Source organism: Rhamphochromis sp. 'chilingali' (assembly GCF_963969265.1).
Source record: "Rhamphochromis sp. 'chilingali' genome assembly, chromosome: 6".
NCBI classification, from domain to species: Eukaryota; Metazoa; Chordata; class Actinopteri; order Cichliformes; family Cichlidae; genus Rhamphochromis; species Rhamphochromis sp. 'chilingali'.
The window spans coordinates 22,657,880-22,676,735 of record NC_137933.1 but is presented as its reverse complement, the minus strand read 5'-3'; positions in this window follow the sequence as shown (position 1 = coordinate 22,676,735).

The window sequence follows — 18,856 nt, the reverse complement described above, 5'->3', positions numbered from 1 at the left end:
GGTGCTGTTATAGCTAGTCAGAGAGAAAGGTCCGGTAAACATAAAAAAAAGCCTGGAGCGACAAACAAAAAGTATATCATCCCAAGTAAACAATAGGAAAGATGAGCACTTACTGGGTAATTTCTACTGCACTAAGAGGTACGAAAATAACTTGAGTAATGTTTTCTTGACTTAACCTGACATTATATATGGTATTTTTCTTTACAGTGAATGTTGTGTGAACGGGCAAGAACGTAGCTATGAAAAGCAAACTATGATTACACAAGAAACAGTTATCTACTGCTGCAAACACCGACTGTAACCATCTGGTAAGGTGCAACATAAAGCTAGTAGAGTGAAGTGATACATTTTGACCCAACTGTAGTTTTCAACAGAGAATAAAGGCAAAGATGAGGCTTTAGGCTTGTAGTATTGCATGATGGTTAAATATATTGGACCACCATCCAATGTAGGCTTTATACCAGCGGTCCCCAACCTTTTTTGCGCCACGGACCGGTTTGTGCCCGACAATATTTTCACAGACCGGTCTTTAAGGTGTCGCGGATAAATACAACAAAATAAAACTAGTACCGGTACCGAAAAAATAAGATTTATTCGTAACACACGTGAAAAGAACCAGGAAAACCGAGTTAACGAAAAAAAAAACAAAACGATAACAAAATAACGCTGAAAACCAATAAAACCCCTGAAAACCATACATTTCACACCTGAGCCTCAACTCTCGCGGCCCGGTACCAAACGACTCACGGACCGGTACCGGTCCCCGGGGGTTGGGGACCGCTGCTTTATACCATAGCTGCCCTAAATTATTATTAGTGGTAGCTACCAAAATATTCTATTTGCAATTTACTAATTCTTAATACACCAATATGTCAAGTTTTTTAATCAAAATAATTTAGTACAAGTATTTTTTTTTTACCAATATAACAATATACATTTGTTATGCACTGTAGACTTATCACACTGCTTACTGTACTGGAATTCTTGGTGCTTTTAAAACACTTTGCTGTTGCAGTTGTGGTAATACTAGAAAGATTTGACTGCACCCTTCTTTTTGCCGTTTTGTTTTGATATGTTGGCATATCTCTTTCTTACATTTGAAATTTAAAACCCTGTTTGTGCGAGTGTTGATTTGAGGCTGTTATTTATACACCACAGATCTAAGGTGAAAATTCTCGACTACGAACATGTGCTTGAAATCAAATAATTTCTCATATGGTATAAAAGAAATAGCTTTTAATGTATACTCCCTAATGAAACCCAATCAATCTAGCCAGCACAGGACAAATGGATGCAACAAATGCTCCTCTTTCATGCACTGAAGCACAGATCTATAGAAAGGCAAGAACAATACACATGTTTTATGGAACAAAGAAGCACGGAGTCATCTTACAAAATAATGTTGGTTTTTGTTATATCAGAAAGCAGTTAAAAAGGCAGTGAAACTAGGACACACAAAGAAGTGGATAAGTAACTCTGTCTTTAAAGAAGAACAAATAGTGATCAAAGTGTATTTAAACTAGCATAACAATCTTTAAATGTAAAAAGTAGATGCGGCTGCTGCCAGGCTTCAAAAAAAGAACAGGAGGAAAACTGCATGTGTTAAAAAAAATAGGCTTATCACTGCCAGGTCATTAAAGCTCCATGGGGATTTTTTTCATTAATACAGTATGATGTCTTCACACTGAGGCAGCGGGGGATTTTCAATTCACAAAGTTTGCTTTGCTCTGTGTCCCTCAAAGGCTGAGCTGATGTATTCCTTCAGTCACTCTCAAGACTCCAGTGGAGAAGTATCACACACTTAATATGCAACAATGAAGTTTATTCTGTAAATATACTCAACTAGCATGACTCTTTTTCAATTGTAAAAAGAGAGAGAAAGAAACGTGACATTAAATAATCACCTCCCTTGTTTTGTACGCTCTGATTTTTTTCTTCTTTTTTGCTTCAAAGAGTTCACAGCATTTTAACGATTTGGTTCACACAGCCTAAGCAAGTTAGTTTAGCTTCAAACTATGTCATTGTTACGAGACAGAAAAGCCACGGATAAGCCTAACTTAACTTTGGTAACACACTAATCCTGCTTTGTGTGACAGATCCTTGAAAACAACATCTTCATGTCACATCTAATCCTGAAAGCCTTTGTACCCAAAGTTCTTCTGAGCTAAGATCCTTCCTGGACCAACTTTCAATGCCATATAAAACTTTTCTTGTATGGATTAAGTAAGTATTCACAAACTCGATGTGATTTTAATATTCAGAATCTGTCACAGATTAGGCAGAGGACTCACTTGCAGGACTCTGAAGTTTAGAGAGAAGGTGAGGGTTTATTTACAGTGTGGCACCAAGTGAGAATATCTACATATATACAGTGAGACAGATAACACCGGGCTCCAGGGGGTGGAGGGGGGTCCGAGGGGAAGGTCCAAGGCAGGGTACATATGCTCCTCTTCAACTTAATCCACAACTCACTCTGAATGTCCACTCCAAAATGCTCACGCTCACTCACACACATCCACAGAAATCCAGACGGCAGGGAAGACGGGCAGGGAATCTAGAAGGCCTGTACACAGAGAAAAACAACGTTAGGAGGAAACTCTAGGTGATCACAAGGAGCACTTCCAAAGGCTAGGCTACACTGACGCTAGGTAATGTGACGATCCAGCGAGGGAACAGCCTCTCTTGCCAACTTAAGTAGTTATCCAGGATTAGTGTGAATGAGCCACAGGTGTGTGTTCAGGGCGGGTTCAGAGGCGGGGAATCAAGGTCCAGTTCCGCCCTGGTGGGAGAGGCGAAGACAAAAAACACACACACACCACGACCTCTCCAGATCTTGAGAACCATGACAGAAACAACATCCTTCAGACTTGAAATTGAATGCAAGAACAAAAAATGCACGTAGTCATTACACATACATACACATCCTTGGCTTTATAGACCAAATAAAAATGCTAATTAAAATAGAGTTCTTTGTTTGCACATCAAACTTCATAAATAATAAATACAGTTTTCTTCCAGTAATTAGGAAACCACCAATCCAGCTGTTATAATAAACAATAGCACCTAGAGGAACTAAATCACCTCAGACCTCAGACTCAGCTTTTGCTGTGCACAAGAGCGCCTCTGTTTCTTTATCAGACTCATACTCTCCCCTCATTTACATACCAAAATGTCTGAGACATGTGAGGTGGTGCACCTGGTTTCCTCTAATCTCACAGGTGCAGGTGTTGTAACATGATGCAGAGCTGATTCCTCTGCATCAGGTGCAGTCTTATCTAACACAGGTGCTGCATTCAGTCAGCTCAGTTCAACTCAGGTTCATTTCTGTAGCACTGAATCACAACAACAGTCACCACAAGGCCCTTTATACTGTAAAGACCCTACATTATTCAAGGGAAACCTCCAACATTCAAGCGACCCACTATGAGCAAGCACTTTGTGAAGGTCAGAAGGAAAAACTCATTTTTAAGAGATAGGTATCTACCACATGGATTTACTTGCTCCATAGTAAAAAAATTTACATCATATGGTCATCCTTACACCTTACAGATGTCAAAGTTGCAACCACAACACAAATTGTTTCCTTTGTCTTCATAGGAAATTATACATTTCCTCTATTTACGACAGGGAAAAATGTTAATATCTGACCTTTTCAGAGATTGAGAACGTTCTAAAAAACAGGAGACAGGAGTAAGATTTTTGCAAAGCTAAAAACTGTTCAGGAAGTTGCATTTGATACATTTGAAATGTAAAGTGTTCATGTTCAATATTAGATTACTCAGCAAGTTTTACATTTTATGCTAGCTGTGCAATGTGTACATGCTGGAGATGAGCCACTGATTTAAGTCACTGATGATGGCTGATGCAACACTTGCTTCTATCTAGTTGAATTCAGATGGTTAAATCCATAAAGAGAAGTGACTCTCAGAGCGCCAGTGTCAGGAATAAAATAATTAAACAAAGCTGTTTTTTTTTAATGTTTTTTATACACACATTGCTATGTGCTCATTAAAGAGTTGACACTCCATGTTATAAGGGTCAAAAGCTTCGATTCAGCGCTATGACTGAATTGAATTCTCGTGATTGACTTGTAGAGTGCAGAGGATTTTACAAACATGCTTACACATCATAACTGGTTAAAAGTCAGGGTGATATTTTCTGTTTGGGAGTCCAAACAGAATGTCCTGAACTTGGATAATCAGTAGAAAATGACAGGCTTAGAACCAAACTATTTTTGGTTTCACTTTTGACATTTATTCTTACAAATAAGTAATTAGACCCTTTACTGCTGTTGTGATTTATGAACTTCAACTTAAAAAATTAAGGATTTACCCACCGGCAATGTCTGTACTTCTGTGTCTGTAATGTTTTGGGCTAATTAGCAAGTGTTAGTATTCTAACATACTAAACCTAAATATATCAGCAACAGTTTAAGAGATATAGCAATCAAAGTGCAGATTTGCATTTGTTAAAACAAATGTTTGTGATCCAGTAAGAACGCAGAGTATTCTAGTATAACATGCTACAACAGCATCATACTACAGCAGGACCATGGGGGAAATTTTTGGAAGCAGTCCCTGCTCTCTGTCCCAAGCCCACCAGCCCTGTCTCTTATGATGAGCGAGCGATGGTTCTGCCAGAGAAACTGAGGACACCGCAGGCTCATACAATAGCAAGCGTGCCAGTCACTTGTCAGTCATAGCTGGCTGTATGGCTTCATTTTTTCAGACGTAGGAGGTATAGCCATCATTTATTTAAAGTGCATGGTAGTCACAAAAACTGGGACTAAAACACTACCAGAAAATTTTGACACACAAGATAAGAAGAAAAGTAATGTAATACTTTTGTTCCATTGTCTTGCATAGCATACTACTGTTCTCCTGTTGGCAGTTAGCCTCCCAAGTTCACCAAATTTCCTTCCACCTTGTTTTGTGGTATTGTTGGATGAGCGAGATAAATTCCACACCCACTTTTAGAAATCTCTTGGGTCTGTTTGTGCACAGTGTACTGCCACCCAAACTATTTGCTTAGCCTCTGCTTCTCCTTGAAAATGAATTAATTACTAGCAGGTATTAAAGATGAAACACATATGGGCGATCGTGGCTCAGTTCACCTTGTAATCGGAAGGTTGCCGGTGCGAGCCCCGGCTTGGACAGTCTCGGTCGTCGTGTCCTTGGGCAAGACACTTCACCTGTTTCCTAGTGGTGGTGGTCAGAGGGCCCGGTGGCGCCAGTGTCCGGCAGCCTCGCCTCTGTCAGTGCGCCCCAGGGTGGCTGTGGCTACAATGTAGCTTGCCATCACCAGTGTGTGAATGTGTGTGTGAATGGGTGGATGACTGGTTGTGTAAAGCGCTTTGGGGTCCATAGGGACTAGAAAAGCGCTATACAAATACAGGCCTTTACCATATATAATAGAGGAGAGGATTATGTGATAGAGGATTATGGGATGCCTCCCAGCAGTTTGAGCCAATAGAGGAATAACTGAAGAACTGTAATTCTGTTAGACCAATAAAGTGACAAGCAAAGAAGCTGTAAGTACATAGGGCCCTGAAAGATGGAAATGTGGATGGCTCAGACAGTATAGAAATATATGAGTTTTACATTTAAGTGTTAGCTCACAGTCACATGCTTCAAATACATGAGCCAGCTGGAGCCTTCCTTTGTGGAGTTTTCCCTGTGCTTGCATGGGTTCTCTCCAGGTACTCCGGCTTCCTCCCACAGTGATGACATGCCTGGGGTGTGATTAATTGGTGACTCTAAATTGGCTGTAAGTGTGTATGTATACATGAATAATTGTCTGTCTCCTTGTGTTAGCCCGGTGGTAGCCTGGAGACCTTTCTAGGGTGTGCCCCACCTTTCACCTTGTGTGAGCTGAGAAAGGTTCCAGCATGCCTGTGACCCTGAAATGAACAAGTGGAAGAAAATGGATTGGCGTTTAACCAGGAGGAACATAAAAAGAGTGAAAGTGTACTAACTTTATATAGATATTTTAATTCTAGACTAACACTTCAAAGCAGGATGATGGATTTTTTCTTTCATGTCTCACTGGTGGGATTTGCTGTTTTTTCTGTTCTACTGTGCATCAGTGAGGACTTATACTCAAACCCCTTTGCTCTTATCTCTGCCCTGAGCCCAGGATGAAACAGGACAGGACTTGCTGTCTTAAGTTGGCCCCTTTTAGGCAGTTTGGCTTTTTTCCTATGTTCTGTGCTGACCTGGAAATGAAAAGCACAGAGCGAGGGCTCTGGAGAGATGACAGAGCTGTGTCCCGGTCTTCTTGACAGAGCTGATCTTTAATGCCTCTTTGCCTGTCTTTAGCTGTCAATCTGTTCTCCCTCCAACCGCTAAGTGGCTGCTCTTGGCTTCTCCTAATTGTGTCTCTTAAGCTTAAGTTTGTCATAACATATTGGTGCATGGCATCGTGGCAGTCATGAGCATGGACAGCCTTGACTGCTGTGAGTGCTTGGTGATTGCACAGCTTATACCTCAGATGGCCTGTAGTGAATTGAATTTTTTTCCCCTCAATCCTTGTCCATATTTCAGCAACATATTCTGCACAGCAGTTGACAGGAGAGTCAGACCGCCTACTCCATCATCCTGCAGTGTCAGTGTAGCCCTGCTCAGGTGTACTATTTGAACAGCATGGCAGCACTTCGCCATGGTTCCTGGCATTTAGAAATCTGTTATTCCTGGAGCATTTTCACACTAGAGAGGCTTAATAACACATTTAGTCACAGGAAACGAATGGGTGCAATTAGGGTACACTGAATGAAGCTGGTAATAACTTGCTTATTGGACACAGACAGGTAAGAAAATGGATATTTAACAAGATAATTTGAGAGGAAGTTGTGGCATATGGAAACTTCAGTCACTGGCTAATTTCACACCTCAGTCTCTCATTTGCTTTGAGGGGTTTATGAGTAAATATTGATACTGCTTCTCTCAACCTGCCATAAATTACAAACTCAGAGTGAACTAATTAATTAGAGGAGACAGAATCCATCCTTCTGGTTGCATATAGATTACATTTTAACTGACAGATACGTTCTGAATTATAGGAGGGAAAAACACAGAATAACTTTTAGATTTTAGTATGAGGCTATAAAGAATCACAGAAAATTTCATTATGAAGTAGAAATTAATTATAATGGAATTTAAAGTGACACTGCAAAATATGTATTTTTACAGGAATGCACTACAACTCAAAGACATCTGATCATGAAGAAATACCTCTGCTTATGAAAGAACATCATTTATAATCTAATATTACATTTCTCAGACATCATATATCATCCATGTTTTTTAATTGTCTGTTCACATACAGTAGCTGTGCACATGCTCATGTTTTGTAGTTCATACTCTGAGAGTACTTGACTTTTTAATGTCAAATAGTTACTTGATAATTAGAAAAGCCCTTTTCAGTTCACAAGTGAAAACATTTGTGCCAGATAAAGAAGCGATTTTGGGTCACAAAGGGAAGGGAGAGGCTTTGGAGCGCAACTGAGCAAGAGCACAAGTACATTAAAGTCTCACAAGTTCTCAGCTGGTAACTTCATTGAATGTTATCAGTAATAAAAAAAAATCTGTCTTTGTGTCAACACTGAATGGGTAACTTTCTGGATATGTGATTGACAAATAAATAAAACATGACTGACACTTATAATAGACTGACCTATATAAGTTTGAAGTGTTTGTGTCAAAAAGAAGAGTATTTGTGAGATACAGAACAAATTAAAAATGCTGCGGGAGTGCTTGACACTATCTTACAAACACGGAAGAAAAATGTGATTGTTTCAAGGGGCTTTGGACTTGTTAAAGTGAAAGATTTGTTCAGGATAAAAGGGATCTTTAAAAAGGAAGGCTATCACTGCTCTTCCTAACATCGTGCTACACTGTGGAGGCTGCTTGAGTGGAGCCAATTTTCTCCTATGACAGGCATCAAAGCACATTTCCAAAAACTACAAAGAGAAGAAGCAGACTTTATTCTGTGTAAAAAAGTAGTGACTAATACAGTAGATTTTAAGCTCAATGGTATGGGTATTACTCTATAGTATGGTAAAGTGTCGAAAGTGTCCAATAAAGTTTCTGTTAGTCACTTCACTCATTTGTTACGTCAAAGTGACCATCTGATATTCCACGACTGACAGGGAAATGCATGTATTTGACCGGTTGGTGAGGGGTTGCTCACTGTCCTGCACATTAAAATCTCTTTGTGATCGCTTTAGTTGATAGCAGACTGCCAGGGTCACCTGTAGTTTGCATCAGACATGAAAACCTGGAAAAAGTGCAATGTATTTGTTTCTGATTTGTGTCAGATTTCCCAGTTTCACTACTGCTCAACAAGTAGCGACTTTTTGCAGGTCAGTTAGTGTCTTCCATGCAAACTACAGGTGACTGTAACAAACTGCAACCAACCAAAGAAATTGTAAAGAGGTTTCTCGGTGTGGCACTGCATTCATCTAGAAATTGCCAGTACTTTCCAAAAATTACTCCCATACCTATGGCAGCCAGAGGATCACTGATTGGCCTCTACACCGTTGTGGCTGAAGCTTAAGTAATCAATTTCACAGCAACTGCCATCAACCACGTTTAAGCACCTGCTAACTGGTCGAAGAATACACATATTTCCCTGGAAACTGGTGGTTGCCACAGGGTCTCCAACTAGTCTTTGGGTCTATGTAAGGTTACACATTATAGGATGATGGGATGACCTTCCCCACTGGGTTATTTACATTATAGAAAAACAACTATTTTCTGTATAAAAAGTTTATGCTTTGCATGAATTTTCCAATAGACAAACTGTAACTAAACTAAATTAATTCCTTGGACTGCCAAAAAATAATATCTGTTAAGAATTTACAATATCTACATTTTAATTCCACTGCTTAAGTGACATTCAGTTACACATATAAGCTTATCCATCTTATATTACAATCACCTGACTGTCTGAGATTAATTCTACTTCATGTGAATGACCCCAAATATGCAGCTAGAAAAGTATATTAGGGTACAAGAAGAAAAAAATCCTGCAGAAGATGGCAAGGCTCATGCAGAGAGCTGGTTTTAAGATCACAAAGTAAGTCTGGGATTACATGAAGAGACGGTAAAAAATTAGACAGACTAATTTCACAGACTATCGTGAGTGCTTCAGAAAATCTAGCTTGAAAAGTACCTTGAAAAACATGTATACTCTGAAAAGACACATGCTAATTTGATTCAGGTTTTGGAAAAGAAATAAAGTGAAACTTTCCTTACTTTATTTTAACTGTGGACATGACTGGATTTCTGACCTGTGAGTCTCCTGCCATTCAGCTTGGAAAAAAATAACACAAATGATAACACTTTTTTTCCCGGCCATTTCATTGCCCTGAATATGATCTTGTGTTTAAGACTATAATTTTCTCATAGTTGAAAGTGAGAATTAAAATTTGTCCTGGTTTATATTCTCTCTTGTTGAGTTCCTTCCCAGAATTTGAATACATGCAAACACAAAACTTCTAAATCAAGAAAATGAATCAGTCTCATACTTTGGCTTCGATGCTTTCTGTCCAGCCTACACTGGTCAGATAATACTTTGTAGTTCTACCACATATACCAAAAAAAAGGAAGAGTTTCAACAAGAAAATAAATATTTCAGTTACTGAGTAATGATGAAACTATTCATAATTCATGCAATATATCACTTTCATATATTTCTTTTCAATTTAATCTGGTTTTCCTCTTGTGTGGGATAGGGTGGTTTAGTGTGCTCAGCTGTACATAAATGTCATGCAATGAATCTCCAGGGTTCGTCCTTGTCCTAATATTAGTCTCAATACATGCGTTGCCCTTGAGGCATATCACACATACAGTGGACAGTATATTGGTTTCTCTTGCTACTATGATGAGGTTCAAGTGGAGAGTGTCACAAAATCAATGTGACTCTCTCCACAGCTAAAATTTAAGGTAGAAAATGACTTGGCTCTTTTACTCCTCCAGTTTGTAGGTTGTGGCACAGTCCTCAGGTCATGGAGATATAACTTATTCTTGCTTTTTTGAAGCCAAAACCTAAACATATTTATTTATTTTTTTGCACTGATGTAACCTTCACCCTAGCACAACTCTCGGGACAAAAATTACCATTTTTAACTGCCTGAGGTCAGAACAATAATTTTCTTTCCAAACATATTTCAACCTTTGCACTCCTGAAGAAAACTGCACTGTGCGGTGATGTGTATACAGCTTGTATTTCACAGACTGCAATATTCAAGTCTCTTTTTTTGTTACACAACAGTACGTAAAGTCAGCAAAAAACTGCTGAACATTTCATCCCATAAATCATAAACAAAAAAATCTTGCTGTGGTCAGTTAATACAAGGTGGGCAGTTCCTATCTAATCAACCAGCAAAACATCCATCTATCTGTCAGGTTTCTATTAAAAATCAAATAAATCAAAAGACACTCTGTCACGGGTAGTAACTTGTGATTTGACTCTGGGATTTTCCAGATAAAGCAAAACCTGTTAGTTCAAGATGTAAACACACACTCAACAAACTGGGTTAATGATGATGAGATGTAAATACTTTATGCCATAATTCAGAGAGTCTTTTACACACCCTCCACAAGTGAGTGATAGAAAAGCTCCATCATTTTCCTTCACACATTCAATTATCTTAGCTTCCTTAAGAAAGTGTTGTGCTGTTCATCCGGTTCAGCCAGGCACTCCTACTCCTCCATCGCATCAACACTCCTGTTTGTGTTGCCAACCTTTTTCTTCTGAAGTCAATCATCATCTCTCTGTGGTGCTTTTCACATCGACAGGCAGATGATTCTTCCCTAACTACATGTGCTCGGGCCTTCTACTGCTCCTATTTCTGTAAGTGGCATGACCCAGAGCTGTACTGAAAGTCTGAGGTGACCAAGATGACCAGGGATGGGAACAGCCCTATCCCCTGTGGAGCTCCTGTGGCCCACATCACCAAATCAGACAGCGAACTGTCAGGTAGTCAGTAATCCATGAGATGGTGCGTGTGTTACTGATATCTCATCAGATACACAGCCACCTGTACATCACTCTCAGTGAGATGAAGGAGATGGTGGTTAATTTTAAGAGAAAATCACTGCCCATTGCAGCGAGGTTTGGATGTCGATGGTGAATATGTACAAATTTCTGGGTGATCACTTTAATACTCAACCTCTAAAAAAAGGGCCAAAGTCAGGTCCATCTGCTGTGCAGGCTGAGGTCTTCTTGGGTGTGCAGGACATGACTGAGGAGCTTTTATGATACAGTGATAGCCTCTGCAATCCTTTTTGTGGTTGTCTGCTGGGGGAGGTAGCAGTACATAAAGGGACAGGAAACAGCTTAATAGACTGGTGAAGAGAGCTAACTTTGCCCTGGCCAGTCCCTTAGACTCCATATAGAAGCTGGATGAGATGAGGCCCCTGGATAAGACCGTGGAGGCCCTGAGTAGCTCCTTCAGTAGTAGGCTGTTACAGGCACTGGGTACAATGGAGCGTTATTGCAGGTCCTTCATCCCCATAGCAAACAAACTGTACACTAATAAATATGTAAATTATAAATAATTGCTAAAGAATACAAGTGCATATATTATTAATCTCACTACACTTTAGGTACAAATAAAAACAGTCTCTGTGACATGTCTTCTCTGTATATTCGAGTGTATTTTATTGTATATTGTACACAATACAAATCAATTGTATTGTTTTGTTTGTGCATTTTTACAAATGTTGGCTTTATGAAAACAATTTTTCTCATTTATTTTTATTTCTTTTTAATGCATCTCTAATTCATTTTTTATTCTCTTGTGGTATAGCAAATGAATTTCCCCTGTGCAGGATTAAAAGTCTATCTGTCTGTCTAGCTATGTACACTATATTGCCAAAGGTATTAGTTCGTCTGCCTTCACACGCATATGAACTTGAGTGACATCCCATTCTTAACCTACAGCATTTAGTATGATCTTGGTCCCCCCTTTGCAGCAATAACAGCTTCAGGTCTTCTGGGAAGGTTTCTCACAAGGTTTAGGAGTGTCTTCCCACTAAACATTGGACGTCAGATAAATGTGCAGATCATGTCTATATTGGGTCCATTGGTCCATGACCAGTTCTGGACATCTATACGATGTTCAAACTAAGTCCACAATTTGGACGTCTAACCATGACCCAACTTGGACGTCAATATGATGTTCAACAGTTGAACTTTGGACTGGGTAATTTTTCTGGACATCATGTGGACGTTGACGACAGGTGCAGGAAATGTACATGAATATAATAAATGTAATATTTTTTATTTACAAATATCAACACTGTCGTTACCAACATGATACTTATGAATACAGATTATTTATAAACAAACACAATTTATTATGTGTTAGCCTATTGGTTATTATTCAGTACATGTGTATATTTTTTATTGTTATTATTTTACAATTTCCTGCTTTTCTTTAACTGGTTTATTTATTTCAATTAATTATCTTATTTCTTGAAACCAGGTTAAAAAGGTCACTTATTAAAATATGTTGAAATATTAAAGACGTTGAAATCCATGTTAAAAAAATGATTAAAGTATTTAGAAAAAAACACAAATTCCTTTTAAAAGGAGTACAATGTGTTTAATAGTCTAAGTAGCTCGGAAAGAAAAGCGTCTGGACTTCTTTAAGTTGTTTGAAGACGTTTCACCTCTCGTCCGAGAAGCTTCTTCAGTTCTAGGGTCCAATGGTGGAGAGTCCCAGATTTAAACCCTGTGGAGTTTCCCCCCAAAGAGGGACAAAAGGACCCCTGATGATCCTCTACCTAATCACATGAGCCAAGGCATGAAAACAGGTGTAGGTCACAATCAGCCAGGGTTTCGGGTGAGCTCATTGTGAAACCTAGCCCCACCCTATCATGTGATTTCCTGAGGTCAGATGGCCCAGGATGTGAGTGGATGTTAAGGCATCTGGGAAGAGATCTGGCTGTGACCAAAAAAATGAGTAATTAAGGCCAAAAATACAGCAGGACAGGGTTACAAGGGTCAAGGCAGAAAACTGTTTTCTCTGTAAAAGAGCATCAAATAGCATTTTCTGCCTTGGCTTCATTTTTTAGACCCAGAAGCTATCCAGTAGCTAGGTTAGCATAGGTTAGCACTTTAAGTATTTGCAAACATAACATCATTTCTTAATTAGCCATATTTCACATATATGTTGAAAAAGGCAAAATGCTTAAAACTGCAGAAATACATTAGTCTACAATGGCACTTGAATATTTTACTTAACTATACTGCATATGCAGCCATAGTAAAGGCCATTACACACAGAACTGGTTGCAAAAGAGTGACACAAAATTCCACATTTTTTCTAATAGAAACTTATTGTGTTATGTATAAACTTACCAAAGGGTTGCATTTTGCAGAAAATTTGTCCTCAAAAAACTCACTAAAAAAGATGAAGGTAACAGGTGGGAGCCCACCTGAAGTGGGAGCCCACCATCACCTCCGTCATCAAGAAAGCCCAGCAGAGGATGTACTTCCTGAGGCAGCTGAAGAAATTCAACCTGCCAACACGGACGATGATGCAATTCTACACTGCAATCATCGAGTCCATCCTCACCTCCTCCATCACCGTGTGGTACGCTGGAGCCACTATCAGGGACAAACAGAGACTGCAGCGTGTTGTGCGCTCTGCTGAGAAGGTGATTGGCTGCAGACTCCCATCTCTGCAGGACCTGTACACCTCCAGGACACTGCGGCGTGCAGCCCGGATCTCAGCTGACCCTTCTCACCCTGGACACAGTCTGTTTGACCTGCTCCCCTCAGGCAGGAGGCTCCGGTCCATTCGCACCAGAACCTCTCGCCACAAGAACAGTTTCTTCCCCTCTGCTGTTGGACACATGAACAATAACCACATGACTGTCCCCGCCACTCACACATGACCCTATGCTGTGTCACTGCATCATCTCATGTCTGGCACTGATCACCACCTGCACTCATGTATATATCCTTCTACGTAGCACTCTTAATTCTTATTCTCATGTACATATCTCATGTATATCTCATGCACATATCTTTCTTTCTACATAGCACTTTAATTCTTATTGTTTGCACTGAAGCACCGCAGCAAATTCCTAATGTTGTAAACCTCAACATCTGGCAATAAACCCATTCTGATTCTGATTCTGATTCTGATCAAGTGATAAGATGGTCCTGATTTTTCTAAACAAGAAGAGGAAGAAACTGAGATTCTGGGTTCATCTATTTCTCACAGAAGACAGCAGCAGGCAGAATTTCATTGCCTGATCCAGGCACTGAAGCTGTATGAATGCTTTCGTATGTATTTCAGGATGTCAGTGGGGCAGTTTGAGCTCTTGCTGGCTGAGCTGGGACCACATCTGAGGAGGCTGAGAAATAATTTCAGAGAGCCCGTTGACCCAGACCTGTGTGCCTGAGGTATATACTCTTTCCATATCATTGCAAATTCATAACCGGTGTGCTATAGCACCCTTGTTGCCAAATGTAGTGGTGTAATTGGTCAGATCTGTTCCTCTGGATCTATATAAATGCTGCAAATGCATCCAGTGAAATTATACTGTTGGTGGGAACAACTGCATTAAGAAAAACTGAATCTGAAAACTATTTTTAACATATGAAACATTGACATACATTTTACATGTTTGGACTGTAAAGGTATAACGTGTCAGGAGACAACAGTATTCCCATTTCCCCGCATCTTATTTCCAGTTGGCACTTTTGTCTTCTGAGATTTAATTTGCATTTCAAAAAAGTTATTATTTCTATTTTTTTTTGTTCAAAGTCCAGTCTACTACATGGCTGCTTTGAGACTTTTTATAGTCCTTGTTACAGTCTTCAGAAACATTTTAAAACATGAAGGGAGGGACTTGAACTGTCTCAGACTTTCACTGAGTTCTTTTTCTTTGTGCTTCAAGCTTCACAAGTTCACAGTTCACACACACAACAAACGTTTGTCAATACAGAATCAATAAACAGCAATGAATTGTTTTCCCCTCCAGTCCACTGTGGGCCAGACTTAATTGTACTCTGTATCTTACTGATCAGCAAGACAACATGTGGAAGTGGGCAACTATCTCCTTCTATATGAAACAAACCAATGCAAAACCTACAGAGAATAGCTGTAACATAAGCTTGGCAGCAGAAGAAAGAATATCCCAAATAACCTTTGACCTAGGATGTGCTGTGCTGGATGACAAGCCAACCAGCCCCTTCTGACTAATTTCCATATTAATATTGGATGAAAATGAAGCCACAAATGGGCAACAGAACATTTTATTACCATGAGTAAAGGTCCACAGACCAGATGCCAGCATTGAGATAAATTCTGTTTTAAAGGATTCAAATATTAATTTAACTCTCAGGTTTTTAGTGAATTCCTGCAATAACTGTCCAAATATAAGGAAATTTGACTAAGTTCAGAGCAGGTGTCCATGACATCTGCTTGCGCAAGACTGAAATCAGCGAGAGTCAATTTTAAACATCTTGGCATTAAGAGAAAGGATTCTTACAAGTTTCCATTTGAATCTTCCTCTGCAACAAGCAGCTCAGCTCAGTAGAAGCAGTAAAACCAGCTTCTCTTCTTGAATGATGAACCCAGGTCATAAAAGTTTAAATTGTTTTGCCAGCACTGCAGGTTTAAAATTTTAAGAACCTTCACACATCACAAAAGGTAATGTGAACTTTTCATTATTCTTTTACCACTTGGGTGCAACTCAAAAAGTTCTAAACACAATATTGACTCGTTATTATCTTTGCCATTTTAAAAATGACAACGTTACCTTTTCTCACGCAACATTAGTTAATTTGCAGTTGTGATTCTGGCCATCTATTCACTCTCCATTTAGCTCTTTTTCAGTCACCATTTGCTTCTCTCAGAGAAAAATGTCTGGTACTTTAGATGCTAAATGATCCAGTGTGTTTAGCTTTTTGCTAGATGTGTCTGCGTGCTCTTAGTTGCTGAACAGGTAATGTACATGTAGGACCCACAGTATTGTTTGACAAATTAATGCACATTAATTTTTAATATTTTATTGCTTAAGTTTTTTAAAATTTGTGTTTTATTCACCTGCACCCTCGTGTGCTTATTTGCAATAACAACTGTAACTCTTAGTAAGGTAGTTCTACGATTCTATGATTGTTCTATGATTGAACCCCGCTCTTTGGACAGCTTAGACGTCCTTTGAGTAGGATGCAGGCATGCGTGTTCTTTAGTGCAAAGAGACCTTGAAGAGTTTAGCCAGTTTGTACTGATCTGCTTGTGTTTCTGTATTTCCAAGGTTTTCTGAACCTATGCACACCTGGAAGGATCTTTGTGTCTAAAAGTACAACATACGGTGGGTTAGTTTAGTTTTTTACCTTGAATCATCTGTTTTCAGTTGCTTAAAACATCCCCATGAGAGCAGCTTAAATAATACATTTCAGGTTTGTAAAATAATAGCTACTAGCTGAAATTTAATGTACTACTCTCTAAAGGAATAGTGGTTATCTATTAAATTCAATTTGGTGCTTTGGGTCTCCTTTTTGACCCCTTCATTTGACTGTTTGCACTCTTGCATCATTTAAATGTTCAGAAAAAGTATTAGTTAAAGTAAATGTTCACAAGACTCAGTGGTATCTAAGTACACCATGTAAAAATCAAAGTACACATCATGATTTGGTGTCTTGTAGAAACACAGCAGCAGTAGCTTGACGTAATTGTTTTCTTTATGGCTTCATCAGTCTCTCATATAACTGGAGAGGAATTGTGGCTGTTCTGTACAACATTGCTTGAGTTCGGTTAGGTTTGAAGACACGGCACTGGTTTGATAAACAGTTACAATCACAACTGTTTATCAAACCAGAACTTAATCATTGCAATACATTGAGGTCCATTCTGTTGTGAATTTGCTGCTGGGATCATTGTCCTGGTACAAGACCCAATTTTAGCAGCACTTTTCCTGTTGAACAGATGTTCTCACATCTGACTATAGAATAGATAGATAAAAAGAGGAGTTCATAGAAAGGTGGCAAGGTGCTCAAACAAAACCCAAATCATCACCCTTCCACCACCATGTTTGACAGTGAGGTGTTAGCTGTTTGGTAGGAAATGCCCACTCCTGGGATGATTGTGGCATTGTTAACACACACCTGAATGCTCCAGTCCAGAGTGCCAAAACTGCATTTAGAGAGAAGTGCACATTTGCTGATGATCAGTTAATTTAATACTTTGAGGAGTATAAGTGGCTGATACTTACACTCCTGTGGAAGTAGTAAAGGCATAATAAGTTTTTCACAGGACTGCATACAGTCACAAACATTGCAGTTAAAGTCAGTGTTTGTAATAAACTTTTCATTATTGTGTTGAAATGTATGTGTTTTTCCTTTTATTAGCATTCCATGAGATTGTAACCGTCTACCTACACAGTGACCTAAATTAATAATTTTGTAATTACTTACTTCTACCACACACACACACGCATACTACATCACTGCACTCATGCGTGTAATAAATTTGTAATTAGTGATGACCACAAATGCTGGAACAAAATGTTGATACAAATCATCCATTAGTTAATGAGATATTTAATTGTGAACCAAATTTGTGGAGCATGCAAACTCCTTTTGCTGCACTCAGCCAGCTATTACGATTACAATCTGAAGAAGTGACGCTTTAAAGATGACATTGGTAATGTGCAGATCATCACGATTACTAACTGAAATAACAAATTACCGGTTGTGAGGGCTTGTGTGTCCTTGAGTTACATCTGCTCTTGCAGAACTTGGAACTCCTAATTTTAGGGTGCTGAAATATACTGAATCGCTTTAAGTGAGGGAACATTGAATATTGGACATTATATGGATATTGTTAAGCAGACTGACAGTTTTCACAAAGTATTGCAGGGAGCCCAGGAGAGCCATTCACAGATCCCCAGGAAAAAGGCTTTGGCTTGATTATCATACTGTATTATGTAATTCTGCTGCTGGTTATGACTCCATTGAGAGTGAATGCATCCTGCTCTGTGTCTGCTCATGCACAAGTTTGTGCGATGGCATTTAGAAAGAGAACTAATGACGCCTGTTCTGCAGCTCTCTTCCTCTGAATGATTCTGGACAGACCGGAGCTCTGCAGCTTTGGGATCATATAACTCCCAATGTGATAGCTGCGCTTTACAGCTACATTTGTTCTAAATGCATGCATTAATGACTACATGCATCAATGTACTTGCACAGTGATGGCTGTACTGCCAGGAGTGCTGTGAAGCTACAGTATTACTCCTGTTATTTGTTGAGTTGGTAACTCATCTGTCATAGAAGCACTGCAGCTTTAAAAGGAGGACCTATCCATAGCAGCACAGAGTGAACCACAGCAGAAGGCAAACAATAACTTTATCCACTGGCCTTTTAAAACAAGTAATGACAGTAAATGCAAGATCTGACTTTCCTGGCAGTGTGCTAAAATAAATATATTCCTGATATCCCTGTATCATCATCATAACAATGTTGGTCCAGGATCAGCACTGCAACTGACAAATCATGTTGTCTGAGCAGTCTGTTAGCATTAGCCAATTAGCTAATGCAATTAAAAAAGATCACTAGCAAACCAACATAAATAACCCAAATTTTGCTAACAGGTTTTGAGACCGTAACTTGGAAATATGTTTATTATTTTGTATAAATTAACAAAGATAACATCTGGAATGGGTACATTTGTTCCAGAAGAGTTTTTTTCTTTCGATGTCCTCCACATTCCAAAGCTATTACTTCAGGTAATTGGTTATTATTGATCATTATGATAGCAGCAAATAGACTGGAAAACCTATTGCATGGTAATGCAGTGTTATGTGGTAATAGTAATCCAGAAATAAATTGTACA